Raw genomic sequence first — 17,241 nt, 5'->3', positions numbered from 1 at the left:
GAGTGATTATTTGACTATTGAGAGAAAATTGAAGGTTTGGGTATTTTAAAAATTCCATGTAAAATATAGAGCACCCACTCTCCAAATACCAAATGATCGCCACATCTTAATCTGCAGCTTTGACCTCTACTCCAAGCTTTAGACTCTGATATCCAACTTCCCACAGGTCCTTCAAGACTACTGTTATTTCCTAACTTAGCAGAGGGTACCCATAATTCACTCAGTCACATAATTCAGAAACCTGGCTGTTATCCTAAAATCCTCCCTCTCATGTTCCACCCCAAACATCTAGATCAAGGTCAATAGAGCTGTGGTTCTTGAACCTGGCAGAGTTTCAGAACTAGGGTGTTTTGTAAAAATACCAAGTCTACCCCAGAGATTCTGGTTCAGAAGGCCCGAGGTATGTCGTGGGAATCTGCATTCAAAAATAAATAAACAGGGGCGCCTAGGTGGCTCAGTCAATAGAGCATATGGCTCTTGATCTCAAGGTTGTGAGTTCAAGCCCCACATCAGGGGTAGAGTTTACTTGAATGAATGAATGAATGAATGAATGAACAGACAAACAAAGAGACAAGACTTCACAGAGAATCTGATGTTCATGGAGATTTAGGAGCCACTGCTATAGTGTACCTACTAACCAGGTCTCATTTCTGTACCTTCCTCACATCCTTACTATAGCTGTTTTACTACGGACCCTCATGTCTCTCCTGAATACTTAAAATACTCTATTAGTGGTCATCTTGCATCCAGTACCCCTGGCCCTTGCCACATTCAATCTATCCTTCTCAGTGCTGCAAGATTTATTTATCTGCACCTAAGCTTTAGAGAAGAACAAACCCTTGCATTACTAATTAACAGGCCAATAATCTTGAGCAAGTAATGCATCTCTCTAAGACTCCATTTTCTCATCAGAAAAATGAGGATGATACTAATACCTATTAAAGGAGATTAGGGGCTCCTGGGTGGCTCAGTCAGTTAAGTGTCCAACTCTTGCTTTCAGCTCAGGTCATGATCTCACAGTTTGTGGGTTTGAGCCCTATATCAGGCTCTGCGCTGACAGCACGGAGCCTGCTTGGGATTCTCTCCGTCCCTCTTTCTCTGCCCCTCCCTGGCTTATTCTCTCCCTCTCTCTCTCTCTCTCTCTCAGAAAATACATAAACATAATTTAAATTTTTTTTTTAAATGAAGAAGATTAAATAAATTAAATATGTAAAGTTCTTAGTACAGGGACTGGCATATAGCAAGCTGTTGCAATTATTATCATCATCGTTGTTCTGACATAAATCTAATTATGTAATTTCTGTTTCATGTCCCTCTCCTGCTTACAAGCCTCTTCTTCAGTGAACAAATCCCACACTTAGAACTTCTGGATTCCAATTCCCTTTCTCCAACCTGGACTTTTAATTATAAGCAGTCAGGAAGCATCCTATGATATTGCACGTCTTTCCAGATTTCCTCCTGTGGCTCACTCCCATGCCCGGATTATGTGGTTCAGCCAAATGGGAAGATCTAGTCTGTGATTTGGATCTTCCCCTGCTCAGGTCTGACTCCTCCAACTACCAGCTAACCAGAGTGAAGTATCCTGATTCTAAATGAAGTTAATGAGCACAATACTCTATATGTTTTGTACAGCACCATATTTACCACAGATACATGGTATACATAATTATGCACTCTTCTCCAAACATGAAGTCCTGAGTGATTCCTGCCTTAGCCAATAGCTAAAGTTTAAGCTCAGGTGGAAGTAAAGATGGATGTAAAAAAGGTAGAAGCTCAGGTAAAGGGGACCAGGGGAGAGATGTCATTTTCTGGGGGTGGGTGGGTCTTGTGGTCAGATCAGCAAGAGTGCCGTTATTCTTTATTGAAGGTGAAACATCTCAATTTCAGAAAGGTACATTGTGGTTGAAGCTGTACCCCCAGCCTGTGACTGGGGGGTATCTAAAGGGCAAAGGGAAGAGAGTGAAGCCCTCAGGAAGAGAGATTAGTACAACACACACAAAAGGTAATGACAATGGTAATGATAGCTGACTTTTATGGAGTATCCATTATGGATTTGATGCTATGTTAATTCTTTCACACACATTTTCTCCAACTGTCACAATAACCGTACAAGAGGTTGAGTGCCAGATGGAAAAACTGAGTGTCAGAGGAGGTGAGAGACTTGTCCAAGATTACACAACTAGGAAAAAAAAAAGCCCACCCCCAACCCCACCCCACCTCCCACAGGAGCCCAGTCATAAAAACACTTGAAGGAGACATTTTAGTTCACTGAGCACAGGCATGTGCCAGGGGCCCTTGTGAATCAATTTGCATGCTGTGCTCAGAAGGGCAATTAGTGCCCGTTTCTTTCATCCCTAGGATTCCCCCCGCTTTTCTTTATTTCAAGTTTTTATTTAAACTCTAGTTAGTTAACATATATGGTAAACTTGGTTTCAGGTGTAGAATTTAGTGACTCATCGCTTACATATAACACCCAGTGCTCGTCACAAGTGCCCTCCTTAATGCCCATCACCCTTTTAGCCCATCCTTTGCCCATCTCCTTCCATCAACCCTCAGTTTGTTCTCTGCAGTTAAAAGTCTTTTATGGTTTGCTTCCCTCTCTTTCTCTTTTTTTTCTTCTTCCCCTATGTTCATGTGTTTCGTTTTATTTTTTTCCTTAAGCTCAACATAGGAGTTTGGTTCAAGCCAGACGGGGCCAAGCCTGGTGGTGGCAGGTGAGGCTGGAGCAGAGAATGACTTCACTATTTCAAGCCCCAACTCTTGGTTGGCAAGACAGTCTCAGATACTGGCTTCCACAACACTGTCCTTTTAAATCACCCAAGAGGTCACTCATAAATCCACTAGATTCTGCCCATTATGTACAAGTAAATAATCTCCCTGAGAATCAGTTCTGGAGAATTAATCCAGGACATTCAAACATGGCCTTAGTTATAACCTCCCCCCCCCCCTGCCCCCGCAAAAGAAAGAAAAAAAGAAAACAAAAGAAAAAAACCCAACAATACAAGGACGAATAAGTAATTTTCGGCATAAATCTACAAAGCGGCCATTAAAACCTACATGAAAAAATGTTCATGACAACTTTGAAACAGACTTAGGGTACAAGCTAACGTTTAAAAAGGAGTCAAATCGTATCTACCATATGGACATAATTACGTCTTTGTTCAAAGCATAGGAAACAAAACAACAACAAAAAGAATGAACCACAGTCAGAAGGGAGGGGTTGATCCTAGGCAGTGGGAGCATTTTTATTTTTCTGCTTGTTGACATTTTATATTTTTAATGAGCATAGGTTAACTCTCAACTAAATTAAATTCTCAATTAAAAAAAAAAAACACTCTATTTAAAAGCATATATATATATATATATATATATATATATATATATATATATATATAAAGAACTAACCTCCTGGAAGGTCCTAGTGCATTTTGGAATTGTTTCTGAGTCTGGCTTGTTGGCCCACCCTCCTATTTTTGTCGTCATGTAGCCATGATCCCATGACCCAATAGCCCGGTGGCCTGTGGTAATCAAAGCTATTAAGTAACTTCCCTGAAGTTCTGAGGGTTTTGCCATTTTCTCCTGTACCTTATAAAGAGCCGTCAAAGGGTTTTGGCTTCATAAACTATCAGAAATTCAGTCTTCCTCTCAGCAGTCCATTTTCACAGAGTGATGTGGTGAAAACACAGGACCACACAAGCAAGGACTGGTTTCAATTGTCAAACATTCCCTGTTGTGTTTGGTTTCTTTCTTCTCCCTGATGGGCTCCACTAGAACTCATCTGTAAACTGCTGCTCGTGAAAGATTCCACAATCCAAATAGGGCCACCCCCCACCACAGTGTATTCAGAACAGAAGTAGCCAGGTCACAAGCTTGCATCAACCAGTGATACCTAAGAATCCTTACCTAAGAGGAAACAGATGCCAGCTCAGTCACAGTGAACACAAAAATATCAAAGGACTCTTGTTACAATGTTCCAGTGGTCGGTACATACTTTTCAAGTTCTGTTCTAAAATATCTTGGCAGCCATTTTACTCCAGGGATCCAGACAGGGGAAAGTCTGTTCTTGCATCATTACCAACAGCTTGGGGAAAGCCCAGCCCCTTCACACACAAACAGGGCTGGCTGCATTTGGCTGCACAAAGCCAGCCAAACTGGGACTCCTTAATATCTCATACCTTCTGTGATTATTCACTCAACACTACCTCTGAGATTTAGTGAAGAGCACAAAATACTACCACACTTTCAGACTGTAAGTGTGAAGTGCACCTAGTTTTGTTTTGTTTTTTTTTCTACCTCCTGTCAGCCCTGCTTTGGTGAACAGGCAGATTCAGTCAAATTCATTTCTGTAAAACAGTGCTGCTCCATATGACTGTACTGAAACCACATTAAAGGTCTCAACTGAGGGCTATCTGGATTACTAGAAAGACACTTCAAGAAACATAAAATCTCAAAACAGTGTGATGAGTGCAATATGAAGCCAGATGAACCCAAGAAGATGAAGAAGGAAAAAGCTGTAACGGTAGAGGAGGGACAGGGACATCTAAGGGGAATATAGATCGATGGATGATAAAGAAGTCAAGAGAAGAGAAAAAATAACAAACCTGGAACAAATTTCTATTCTCAAAAAAAAAGAAGCACCTCAATTTAAAAAAAAATGTTTTTTAATATTTATTTATTATTGAGAGACCGAGAGAGACAGAGCAGGAGCAGGGGAGGGGCAGAGAGAGGAGGAGACACAGAATCCGAAGCAGGCTCCAGGCTCTGAGCTGTCAGCACAGAGCCCCACGCGGGGCTCAAACCCACCAATCGCCAGATCACGACCCGAGCTGAAGTCGGACGCTTAACCGACTGAGCCACCCAGGCGCCCCAGAAGCTCCTCAATTTTACCTCACTTTGGGTCTGCATCTGGGAGTATAAGTGGCACTGAGGGGCCCCAAACCTTCCAACAGGACTAAATTCACTTCTCCACAAATCATTTCCTCACCCTCTCTCAGCCTTCCTCTTTCTTCCACCTTCCAGTGAAATTAAATGATCTCGCACATTTTACGTTTTGCACTGACTTCTTTTTAATTCTGACAAAATGAATCAGAACTGAGGAAAATAAAGTTAAAATACGAAACAAGACCAATCAGAAAAATATTTTCCAGAGATTGACAACTGCCTTGATGGACACCGCCTTCCCTAAGGTTTCCCTAGCTCTTGTTGGGAGCCAAACAAACTCAATAAAAATGGACACCGTGATCAACAGTCTTCATCCTATCAGACTATGAGGAAACCCAAAAGAAGGGTATTCACGGCTCCTCTTCCCTTAAGGAAATGAGAATCTCAAAATTCTACATACATAAGCCCCAGCTAAGATTTTAAAGGCTCTCAGAGAGCTGTTTTACAGTGAGAAAATGTATATTCTTGTGATAATGAAGAAAATGTGGAAGGAGGATCGGTGGTTTAAAAAAAAAAAAAAAAAAAAAACCTTCAGATACCCTAAGAATTTTTTACTCAAAATGTAGTCCATGGGAGCTTGCTTATGTAAAATCTTGGACGTTACCCCAGATCTACTGAATCAGAATTTGCATTTTAATAAGAGCTACAGCGTAGACATGTGTTCATTAAAGTTTGAGAGGTACTTACCTAAAACCCTTCACCCCCTGACACCCTCTGTCCAAACTGAATACAATATGGTTTAAAATGTTGCATGGGGTAAAAAGAAATCTAACTGCCTCAAATGGTATAGAGGCAAGATCAGCTTTCTTTCTGTATCAAAAAAAAAAAAAAAAAAAGGTGAAGCATTTCAAAAAGTAAAACAAAATTAAACAAGTACAGGAAGAAGGAAAATGGGGGTTTCAGTTACTGATAAGCTTGATGTGAAGCAAGAGACTGTGGTTTCAAAAAAATTGAAAAGCAAGCAAATAACAAAAGCAAGAGGCTGCATTAATAGAAGCGTGGTATCTAGATCAGGAAGATGACCGCCCTACTGTGCCTCACACTTATCAAATCTTATCTTAAGTACATTCATCTCAAGCCATCATAATGAAGGATAATACAAACAAGAACATGTTCAGGAGAGAGGGTCCAGAGTAATGAAATTGAAGTCATGACACGGGATGGTGGTGGGGATTTTTTCGGAGGAACTGGAGTTGTTAAACCCAGTTACAAAAAGGTTTGGTAAGGGGCGCCTGGGTGGCTCAGTCAGTTGGGCGTCCCACTTCGGCTCAGGGCATGATCTCACAGCTTGTGAGTTCAAACCCTGCGTCGGGCTCTGTGCTGACAGCTCAGAGCCTGGAATACATAAAACATTTAAAACATTAAAAAAAAAAAAAAAAGATTTGGGGAAAAGGGTTATAAGAGAATGCCATGAGGAAAGCACATGCTTGGTCTGTGGACAAGCAATCAAGAACCATTGGTTAAGATATTTGAGGACCATTCAAACCCCATGAATCCATTATTTATGGCCCTCAATGAAACTTTCAAAGTATCTTCTGCAAAAACCAACAAGGTAGAGGAACAGGTGCCATTCTCCTTGAATTACAGGAGAGGAAAACCTGATGAACGACGGATCTTGATCTAGAATGAGGTTTTCTGAGCTTTGTCCAATATGTTTTCATACATATGGTTTCTTATGAAATTCCTACCTTGGTCATCATTACAGAAGAAAAGGGGCTAAAAGTGACCCCAAAAAATCATTTTTATTTTTTTTCTCCTATCCTATGGTCCAATCTGGTTGTCACTCAGCCTCATGGAGTACTGACTGCCTGAAACATAGTTAAGTGGAACTGCAGAAATAAAATTTTATTTTCATTTAACTTAAGTTAATTGAAATAATAAATATAATGATTTATATTAAACTAAGATTCAATTCAGTTATTGGAAAACTTTAAGTATATTTGAAACATTTTAGATATATGTCTACTTTTTCAACCGCATATGTTATAAAATTTAAACATTATTTCCAGTGACAATTTAACATCTTAATTAACATATGCTCTAAGTGGAAAATACGCTGCCAATATCAAATTATTTCATGAAAAAAATGAAAACTATTTCAGCATTTTGTATATTAATTACACATTAAAATATTTTAGATATATTGAGTTAAATAATATATATTATTAATTTCCTATTTCTTTTTATTTTTGTAATATGTTTATTAAAAATGACAAATGTAGGGGCGCCTGGGTGGCTCAATCGGTTAAGTGTCCAACTTTGGCTCAGGTCATGATCTCACAGTCCGTGGGTTCAAGCCCCACATCGGGCTCTGGGCTGACAACTCAGAGCCTAGAGCCTGCTAAGGATTCTGTGTCTCTCTCTCTCTCTCTGCCCCTCCCCCATTCATGCTCTGTCTCTCTCTGTCTCAAAAAAATAAACGTTTAAAATAGTTTTTTTAAAGGATAAATGTGGCTCAGTTTATATTTCTATTAGACATCCCTGTTCTACATTACTCTGAAAGAGCATATTATTTGTATTTCTTTGTTCATGTTCAAAAAAGAACTCAAACCCCTCCAAGCTGAGGTTGCCAGTAGTTGACTTTTCTATCAAGCATACCTTAAGAAGGAAATATAGGGGCACCCGGGCGGCTCAGTCAGTTAAGTGTCTGACTTTGGCTCAGGTCATGATCTCACGGCCCATGGGTTCTAGCCCCACATCTGGCTCTGTGCTGACAGCTCAGAGCCTCGAGCCTGTTTTGGATTCTGTGTCTTCCTCTCTCTCTGCCCCTCCCCTGCTCACACTTGCCTCTCTCTCTCAAAAATAAATAAGCATTAAACAAAAATAATTTTTAAAAAAGGAGGAAAGATAAAGAAGGAAATATAGGGGCACCTGGGTGGCTCAGTCGGTTAAGTGTCTGACTCTTAATCTTGGCTCAGGTCATAATCTTGAGGTCCACACGCATCCGGCTCTGCACTGATGGTGCGGAGTTTGTTTGGTCTTCTCTCTCTCCCTCTTGCTCGGCCCTTACCCCACTCATGCGCTCGCTCTCTCTCTCTCTCTCTCTCTCTCCCTCAAAATAAATACATAGATTTTTTAAAAAGAAGAAAAGATAAAAACTGCCAAGAAGAGCAAGATCCCCGGCACTGCTCTCTCCTCGTGTCCCCTCCAGATTTAAGCAGAGCCTCATTCTTAGAAACAGTTTCCCTGCTGGAAGACACTCCCAAACAAGGAAATGGGACATTTCTGGAACATGTTAAATACAGGAAGAAATTCCTTCTCTTTTCTGCTTTTGTTTCAGACGAGTGGCCATCTGTCAGGTGGTTGCCCTATTTTGCTATTGCCCTAGTTGCCTGTGGTGGGACTGGTCACAGGGAAGACCGTTACCCTGTTCCTTCCGTCCTTCACAGGAAAAGAGGTACATACCAAACTGCATACACTCGAAAGCCTGTGTCAGAAATGAAATTACAGATAGCCTGGCCCTTCCCATCTCTCTCAAATTAACGAAGGGCTCAAAATTTGCATTCATGGTTTAAGAAATGAGAGTAGAATACATCATTTCTTCCCTCTTCTTCTTCGCCTGGCTAGCTCCTGCTAGTCAATTGAGGCTGCTCTCTTTCAGGAAACCTTCACAAATCCAACTGTTAAGTCAAAATGTCCTTTTCTCTATTTCAGTCATTTCCTGTGCCTCCTCCTTTCATATTCTTCACCACTCTCTAGGTTAAAGGTCCCCTAGAACCTGCTGAGGTATGTTTCCCCATCATTGCCTGACATTCTCAAGGTAAAGGCCAACCTGCAAAGGACATCTTGACTCTGGAGTCTAATAGTTTGCGGGCCTGGAAAGAAGCAAGGAGCTAGCCTAGGGTCTACTACAGTGCTTAGCTAACCTCACCCATTCACATGCCACCTTCATGTCTTCTGCCACACCTGAGATCCTCCAGAACTCTTTTAATGTTTGTCTTTAAATCAACACACACTTGTAATGTGAATAAATGCATTTAAAGAAGAATTAGGAGTGCCTGGGTGGCTCAGTCCATGAAGCATCCAACTCTTGATTTTGGCTCGGGTCATGATCCCAGGGTCATGGGATTGAACCCCACATCAGGCTCCATGCTAATTGTGGAGCCTGCTTGGGGTTCTCTCTCTCTCTTTCTCTCTTTCTCTCTCTCTCTCTGCCCCTCTCCTCTGCTTGTGCTCTCTCTCTCTCTCTAAAATAAAAACTAAAAATTTTAAAATGAAGAAGAATTAAAGACATTACAGAAACTTAATATCGTTGCATCAATGGAAATGAATGTTCTTCCTATGCATTAAAAATACGTAACAATCAAGGGGCACCTGAGTGGCTCAGTCAGTTCACCTTCTGGCTTCGGCTCAGATCATGGTCTCGTGTTCGTGGGTTCAAGCCCCACATCGGGCTCTGTGCTGCCAGCTTGGAGCCCGGAGCCTCCTTTGAATTCTGTGTCTCCCTCTCTCTCTGCCCCTCCCCTGCTCACGCTCTGTCTCTGTCTCTAATAAAATAAAACGTTAAAAAAATATTTTTAAATATATAACAATCAAAATAAAAGATTTACCCATGTAGCATCTAAAATCCTCTCTTTTACCACCAACAGTGTGCCCATGAAATGGAGGAACAATGGTCTAGAATGTCAGTGGCAGACCAGATGAAAGTCTAATGTGCGGACTGGAGCCTATGAAAGTTCATGGCGAACTGATCCATATGGTTTAGGAGACCAGATAACGCTTTCTCTGAGCCACGGCCCACAGAGAGTGCAGATCCTCTCTCTGAACTCAGAGCTGAGGATGGTGGGGGAGGTGGGGGGTGGAAAATAGGGAAGCACAGATATCCAGTAAAGCCCAAGAAAAGCAAAAACGATCCCCCAAACTCATTCCCCACCCCACTCCACTGCCAGCTTCCAGCTTCCGGCTTCCAGCAGTGGTATCTGCCTGAGCAACATATTAAGAGTCTTGGGATGGATGAAGACTTTACTGGGGAGGCAAAAGGAAACAAGTATATGAAGTCTGAGGTTTAGACTTTGAGTGTGCTGTGTATCCCAAAGTGACCAGGTAGGTTTCTCAAGTGCTTTACACAAACCTCCCTCCCCAACCTCTTTCATCAAAGATCACATCTGGTGATAATTTCAAAATCCCCTTTAAACCAGGTTCTGCAGACAAAATCAATTCGGCTTGACTTTTTCTTCTAAGTCTTCTTTCTTCTTTGGGACTACTGTTTTTATCAGTATCATATAGTTGCTCTTTGGCCAAGCATATGAGATGAAACAAAACTCCTCCTTTTGGAAATAGGATCTTAAAATTCCAAAACCTCAAATTTTATTAAAATCCCCTAGTTGTGTGTAATGACTTTAGATCTAGACCACAGTTTAGTTTTACATACATTGTCTTATTTCAGTCAACTCTCAAGTTGAAACAGAAAGAATGTGTTTTTTAAAAAGCTAAATTAAATAAAAAAATTAAAAAAAAATTTTTAATGCTTATTTATTTTTGAGGGGCAGGGGGCAAAGAGAGAGAGGGAGACAAAGAATCCAAAGCAGGCTCCAGGCTCTGAGCTATCAACACAGATCTCACGATCTGTGAGATCATGACCAGAGCTGAAGGTGGACAGTTTAACTGACTGAGCCACCCAGGTGCCCCAAACATAAATTTTATATAATATATCTATAGGCAGTTAAGATGGTAAAGAGAGCTTCTGGTAGCTGAATGGGTAAGCGACAGTTTCCTTCATACCAAACAAAACTAAGGGGCTGCAAACAGGTTATTTTAGAGGCAGATTTCCAAGAAATGCCAATCACTCTCAGTTAACAGAAAGTTACACCCATATATTCTTAGAAATCTCTCGGTTCTCTCCTCACTACAGAGCGCTATGGTTATTTTCCCCTTTGAGGTGGTGTATATTAAATACACGCGGCTTGATCTGAAAATGTTAGGGGATTTTTGCAGTTTCCCAGCTTAGATGCACAGATACTATTAGAAATATTAAAAAAAAAAAAAAAGAAATATTTAGCAGAAAAAAGTAAAGGCTTGACACATGTCCCAGATAATCTTTTGAATAGTTAAAATATTGTCCTAAAAATTAATAGTTCCTTAGAAGGAAACAATTATTTTCTTGGTAGAAAAAAATAAGTTGACAATAGTTATCTATTTTCAACGGTATAGTGGTTCTAACTCTTTTGCTGGAAACATTTGACAAATACTGCTTTTCTGGAACCCTTTTATAAAGTACAAAGGCAGTGTTAGCCTCACAGAAATTAATAAACAGAGAAAAGATGGGGCGCCTGGGTGGCTCAGTTGGTTAAGCGTCCGACTTCAGCTCAGGTCATGATCTCACGGTTTGTGAGTTCCAGCCCCACGTCGGGCTCTGTGCTGACAGCTCAGAGCCTGGAGCCTGCTTCGGATTCTGTGTCTCCCTCTCTCTCTGACCCTCCCCCACTTGTGCCCTGTCTCTCTCTGTCTCTCAAATATGAATAAATGTAAAAAATTGTTTTTTAAATAATAAATAAAATAAAATAAACAGAGAAAAGAATTATTTTAATAAGTGGCAGAGGCCAATGGATATAAAATAATGTGTATTGTGTGAAAAAAAAAAAAAAAAGGAAAGGGGGGCGCCTGGGTGGCTCAGTCGGTTAAGTGGCTGACTTCGGCTCAGGTCATGATCTCGTGGTCCGTGAGTTAGAGGCCCGCGTCGGGCTCTGTGCTGACAGCTCAGAGCCTGGATCCTGTTTCGGATTCTGTGACTCCCTCTCTCTGACCCTCCCCCATTCATGCTCTGTCTCTCTCTGTCTCAAAAATAAATAAACGTTAAAAAAAATTTTTTTTTAAAAAAAAAAAAAGGAAAGGTATATAACCATATTAATTTTTAAGGTTAATTGTACCATATTAACATGAACTTTCACATTCATGTTTTCTATCACAAAGATTTTAATATTCACTATCTCCTTTTAGTTTCTATAAAATAGGATTGCAATATTATGTTCAATTTAGCTATGAAAATATAGAAATCTAGAGAGGTTAAATAACATTCGTAGAGTTACAAAGCACAGTAGTAAGTTAAGCTGGGACAACCTGGGACTTTTATCCTCTGGCCAAGTGAAATTATCAAACTGTGGTTTGTCTTCATTCTGTATATTGACCTTACAAGTTAGGCTGTCTTGTGCGCCTGTCATTTTCCTTCTTTGGAACCTAATAATTCACTTGACCACAGTTCAAACAAAACCCCACTCATACACTATTATCTAATAACATTTATTTAGGCTCTGTGCTGGGCAATCCCTTGAGAGAGATACCATTATTCCCATTTTACTGATGACAAAACTAAGTCTTAAAGAACTTACATCACGTGTGCAGGGTCACACAGGCCAACGTGGTTAGAGAGGAGACAGCACCTGGCTCCAGCAAGCTGCCCAGCCGGCGTCTTTGCCCCTTCCCCAGACTCAGGTGGAGCTGCAGAACTCCGGGTCACTGTGCAGCTGACAGAACTGTTTGTGGACAGGCTAAGAAACGGACTACAAGCTAAAAAATTACTTGGGTGGATCACATTAATTGCTATATGACAAAAAAAAAATTATCCAAAAGAGTTCATCAGCCAATTAAGTGCTTATAATATCATACAAAGAAAATTGTTAGTAAATTGTTCCCAAACTTGGAGACAACCACTCTTAAAGGACCCAGAGGTGGGTTTCCTGGGTGGCTCAGTCGCTTAAGCGTCTGACTTCGGCTCAGGTCATGATCTCACGGTTTGTGAGTTTGAGCCCCACGTCCGGCTTTGGGCTGACAGCTCAGAGCCTGGAGCCTGCTTTGGATTCTGTGTCTCCCTCTCTCTCTGCCCCTCCCCTGCTCATGCTCTGTCTGTCTCTCTCTCTCTCAATAACAAATAAACGTTAAAAAAATTTTTTTTAGAGGACCCAAAGGTATCCACAGTGATAGGTATGGTGCTGATCTTCTAAAGACTTATGATTCAACCCCAATTCTGTTTCAGACGGAAATGTATTTCCAACCTGCCTGTGTTCCTCAGGACTCTGCTCTATGACTCCCTCTGAGTGCCGACAACAGCCTCACTTCTCCTACTGATGCACAGAGTCAAGCCGAGCCCTCTCTCTAACCCTGCTCTTGTTTGGGATCACACGTTCCCTGGACTGTTTGGGGCTACAAACAATATCAAATTGCATCTGAGAATACAAAAGTATGTAAGTAATACTGACTAGAAATAACTACTCTCTTTTGCAACCCCTAGCCCATGATCAGTGTTCAGTAAATATTTGTGGCATTGAACCCAATAATATCAAAAATAATCCAGAAGGAAGATTAGCCCAGAGTATGTAGGAATATGTAAGATTCACCATGGGTAATTGAACATTGAGTGTACTTCTTCTTCAAATCATAGAAATGGAAGAAGAATTAAAGATAATTACATCCCATGAGCAACACAGGCCCAGAGATACACCCAAGGTCACAATGATGATTAGTGGCAAGTAGACCATGAAGCGATGCACTTTCTGCAACGTTATCACTTGGAAATGTCATTTTAAAACTAAACTCAGTCACACTCTCAAATATGTGGTTCTCTCAAAACAGATCTCTAGATACATGTTTATTCAGGCCTTCACAAGCATATGCTTTTTAAATGCTGGATATTCCTAAATCTGGCCTCTGAGTCAAGAGACCTGAGTTTTAGTCTCAGTTTTTGACTAACCACTTGATAGTGAGTCACTTTAGCATACTGAAAATTAGTCTCCTGAACTGTAAATTAAGAGGCCAAATATATCTATTAGGTTGCAAATGACCAAAAATATATACATGCATATAATTTATATGTACATATATATGTACATTTATACATATATATTATATATATATGTATCAAACTGACTTCAGCAAAAAATGCAAACTGACTTATCTCTTGTAACTGAAGAATTTAGAAATGCACCTGTTTCAGGTGTGGCTTAATCCAGCGGCTTGAATAATGTCACCAGGATCTAATTTTCTCCCATCTCTCTCTTATGTTCCTATAAACTGGCTCTGCTTTCAGGCCCCGTGTGTCACAAGATGGCTGTCAGCTACTCTAGGCCTATGTGCTCCCAACTCAAGTCCTTTGGGTCAGGCAAAGTCAACAACTACACTGGACAAAATACCTTTTATGTCACTTACACGTGCATTGATTTCTGGTTCTGTGAGCTTCTGTTAATGTCTATCTTAGGGTATAAGAATAAGTTAACTGTTTGGAGGAAACTTAGGCTCCTACTGCCATTTGCCATGACAAATAACAGGCACTTTATCATGTGCCCCACGCTTTAGTTCTGCCCGACTGTAGCTTCTTCCCTGTACTCTATCGTCACAGGTCCCTCTGCCCTTGTACACAGTCTTCCCTCTGTCTTAGATGCCTTGATTCTTCCTTATCTCTCTGAAAAATGTTTATACCCACTGCACCAAACTTTTCCCTGGGAAATCTTCCCTGATTACAGCCCTCCCCTCAAGTGAAACTGACCACTCGATTGTACTTAAACCTTCTCACTTACCTTGAAGGGCATGCATATCATATTGTATAGTGTTCACATGTTTGCATATCTTCTCCAAGGATTATTGGCATTTGAAAGGCAGGAACATCCTTATTCAACTTTACATCCTCAGGGCCACATGCAATGCCTGAAACATAGCAATCATTTGATAAACATTAATGATTCAATCAATGAATCAATGAACTTTAGTTCCTCCAAACTAGAACATTACTGACTCCCATTTTGTACCTAAAACATACAATTATGCTCTAAAACTCCACCTTTCAGATTCTTTGAATGAACCATACTTTCTCAAATCCAAGTTTGTGCATACTGTCGTATCTGCCTAGAATATCTTTCTCCCACTCCCTGCCTGATTCCTCAGTGTCACCTAATCAAATTTTCTTTTCCTTCAGCTCACAGTTCCTCAGGAATACCTCCCATGATCTCTTGAATTCAATTACGCCCCCGTGCATCCTGAACTTTTCCTTCCCTGACCTTTTTCACACCTACAGTTATTTGTTCAATGTTTGCCTTCCTTGAATGACTATAAGGTCCATGAGGGCCGGGACCCTACTGTCTTCACAGCTGTGAACAGGAAAACAGGACTGTGGAGTAGTCTGATTCAGTTTGGGAAGAATGAAGAAAAGGAGAATAGAAACAGATTCTGGACACTTGCCCATCTCCACTGACTCCTTTTACCTTCTTCATCTGGACCCCAACATACAGCCGGCTTTTGGACTTGTGTTTTATAGCTGGATATGGAACATTAAAGCCTGTTTCTTCTTATTTAAGATTTATAAGACATTTTAGGCTCCTTTCTCGGTAGATCATTGTAGTCTTTCAAAAAACAATCCAATCAATAAGTATTATGGAACTCCTGTGGCCAGCACGGAGAACTCTGTGGCCAGAGATGCTTTAGCCTGCCTTCGTATCTCACGTCTCTACATCCTTCCTAGACACATGGCTGCTTGTGTGTGTGTTCATCCTTTTCAGTTTCTTTTTATTTTTGTTTTAAAATTTTTTAACTTTATTTTTGAGAGAGAGACAGACAGAGAGAGTGAGTGGGGAAGGGGCAGAGAGCGCGGGAGAGAGAGAATCTCAAGCAGGTTCCACACTGTCAGCACAGAGCCCGGTGTGGGCCCAAACTCACAAACGGTGAGATTGTGACCTGGAGCCGAAACCAAGCATCAGACACATAACCAACTGAGCTACCCAGGCGCCCCTTTTTCAGTTTCTTTTTAAATCGGCACTCTGTGGTCGCAGGAACACACTTCGGTGCTGCGTTAGGTGAGAAAGTTGAGACACTTGCTTACATGACTCAACCCAGCTCATGTTTTCTCTGAAGCTTCACTTATTCCCTCCCTCATTCTGACCACACCATTTTGGCAACACCACTAAGTACTGAAGATGGCAATGATTAAGTCCAGTCTCCTAAATAAAAGATGCACTATACATCTGTCTGTTTATAGTAAGAAAAATCCATGCTACGATCTGTCTGAACATAACAGCCTGTACCATTCCACAAGGAACACTCATGCTAAATTTTCCCTGACTTACAAAAAAAAAATGAGGATTCAAAAATTCTGTGCATCCTTGGAAACTGGGGTTTTTCTTCCAAAGCTGATTCTAGAGAAGGAGACTCTAACAAAAATCCTCACCTCCCAAATCCCTATGCTTTGAGGGGAATGCCCCACGCAGTTTGGAGTGACGTGATAAAGGATAAGCAAAGAGTTTGGCAAATTCTCAAGAAGCCAGAAGAGCAGCATTACCAAGGCAGAAAATGTAAGTTGAACGAGAATTTTAAACACATTAATGTTTACCTAGTAAATGTCAACTCTTTGTCACCCAGATGGTGCTGTAAAGGAAGTCAGGGGAGATTCAAATGGATAAAATCAGAATTGCTGGAGAGAAGTCAACATGAGCGATCTGAGAAAGAAGGCACTGGGAGGTCACCAGCCTTCCAGGGGAGGATTCAAAGCCTCAGACAAAATCAGTGACAGTTCAAAGAACTTCTGTCTCTAGGCGATTCTTCAAGGCAGTTTCTACCTGAAGGCCAAAAATGGCCCTTATTCCGGAATGAAGAGGCAGGGGTATGAGCCCACCCAGCATAGAATACATACATCACATAATGTTGTAAGCTAAGAGAGAAAAGGGAACATATAACCGAGTTTTCTTCTCTCGAGACGAAATCACATTTTACTAAAAATAATCTGGGCACTTCTTCCTCGTTTACCAAGCGTGTCGTATCGTGCTGCACGATAGAGATAGGTGCACCCCATTACTCTAAGGCATGTGGTTTCTGCAGAAGAACAGTCTCCATGTCCCAGGCCGTGAAAGGAAAACAAAATCACCATCTGTAGGAAAGTGATGATAGAACAAAGCTAATGAACCTGCTTGGAAATTACCCTTTAAAAAGTCTATTCCACCACAGAAGCTGCCTTTCCCCTTCCAAGAATGTCCAACATCTAAAAACTCAAGTACAGTCTCAGTTCAATTTCAAAGGGAGGTAGGAAATACTCAGAAAGGAATGCCTTTCTCTTGGTTAGAATCAAAGCTGCCTGTCTCCGTGAAAGATTTTAGACAGTTTCAAACTGCAATTCTCAGAGTCTAGCACCACTTTCCTGTGGATGTCTTCTGTCAACTCATCCAGGGGAACCTGGCAATCTTGGCTTAAGGCATGCCAGTCAGCTCAGCTCTGCAAATGAGCCAGGAGCTGGAGGCGTTCTTAAGCCTGGAGCAAGGAACTTGGTGGGTGGTCTAGAAGGGAATCCAGGCTTTGTAACAGAAAGATACAGAGATGGAGTTTCTGGCC

General features: G+C 41.1%; 1 long non-coding RNA gene across 1 annotated transcript in view; it reads right to left on the bottom strand.

Annotated features, from left to right (window-relative positions):
• The window catches only part of LOC132663440 (uncharacterized), a 125,897-nt gene extending 112,153 nt beyond the window's left edge, over window positions 1-13,744 (bottom strand). Inside the window, exon 1 of the long non-coding RNA XR_013551755.2 lies at window positions 12,267-13,744. This is a non-coding gene — a long non-coding RNA (uncharacterized LOC132663440). The remainder of the gene's footprint in view (window positions 1-12,266) is intronic.
• Window positions 13,745-17,241: the final 3,497 nt, after the last annotated feature.

This window comes from Panthera onca, chromosome D4 (assembly GCF_046562875.1).
Source record: "Panthera onca isolate mPanOnc1 chromosome D4, mPanOnc1 haplotype 2, whole genome shotgun sequence".
NCBI classification, from domain to species: domain Eukaryota; kingdom Metazoa; phylum Chordata; class Mammalia; order Carnivora; family Felidae; genus Panthera; species Panthera onca.
Note: the sequence above shows the minus strand (reverse complement) of the source record. Positions and strands in the feature narration are given on the sequence as shown.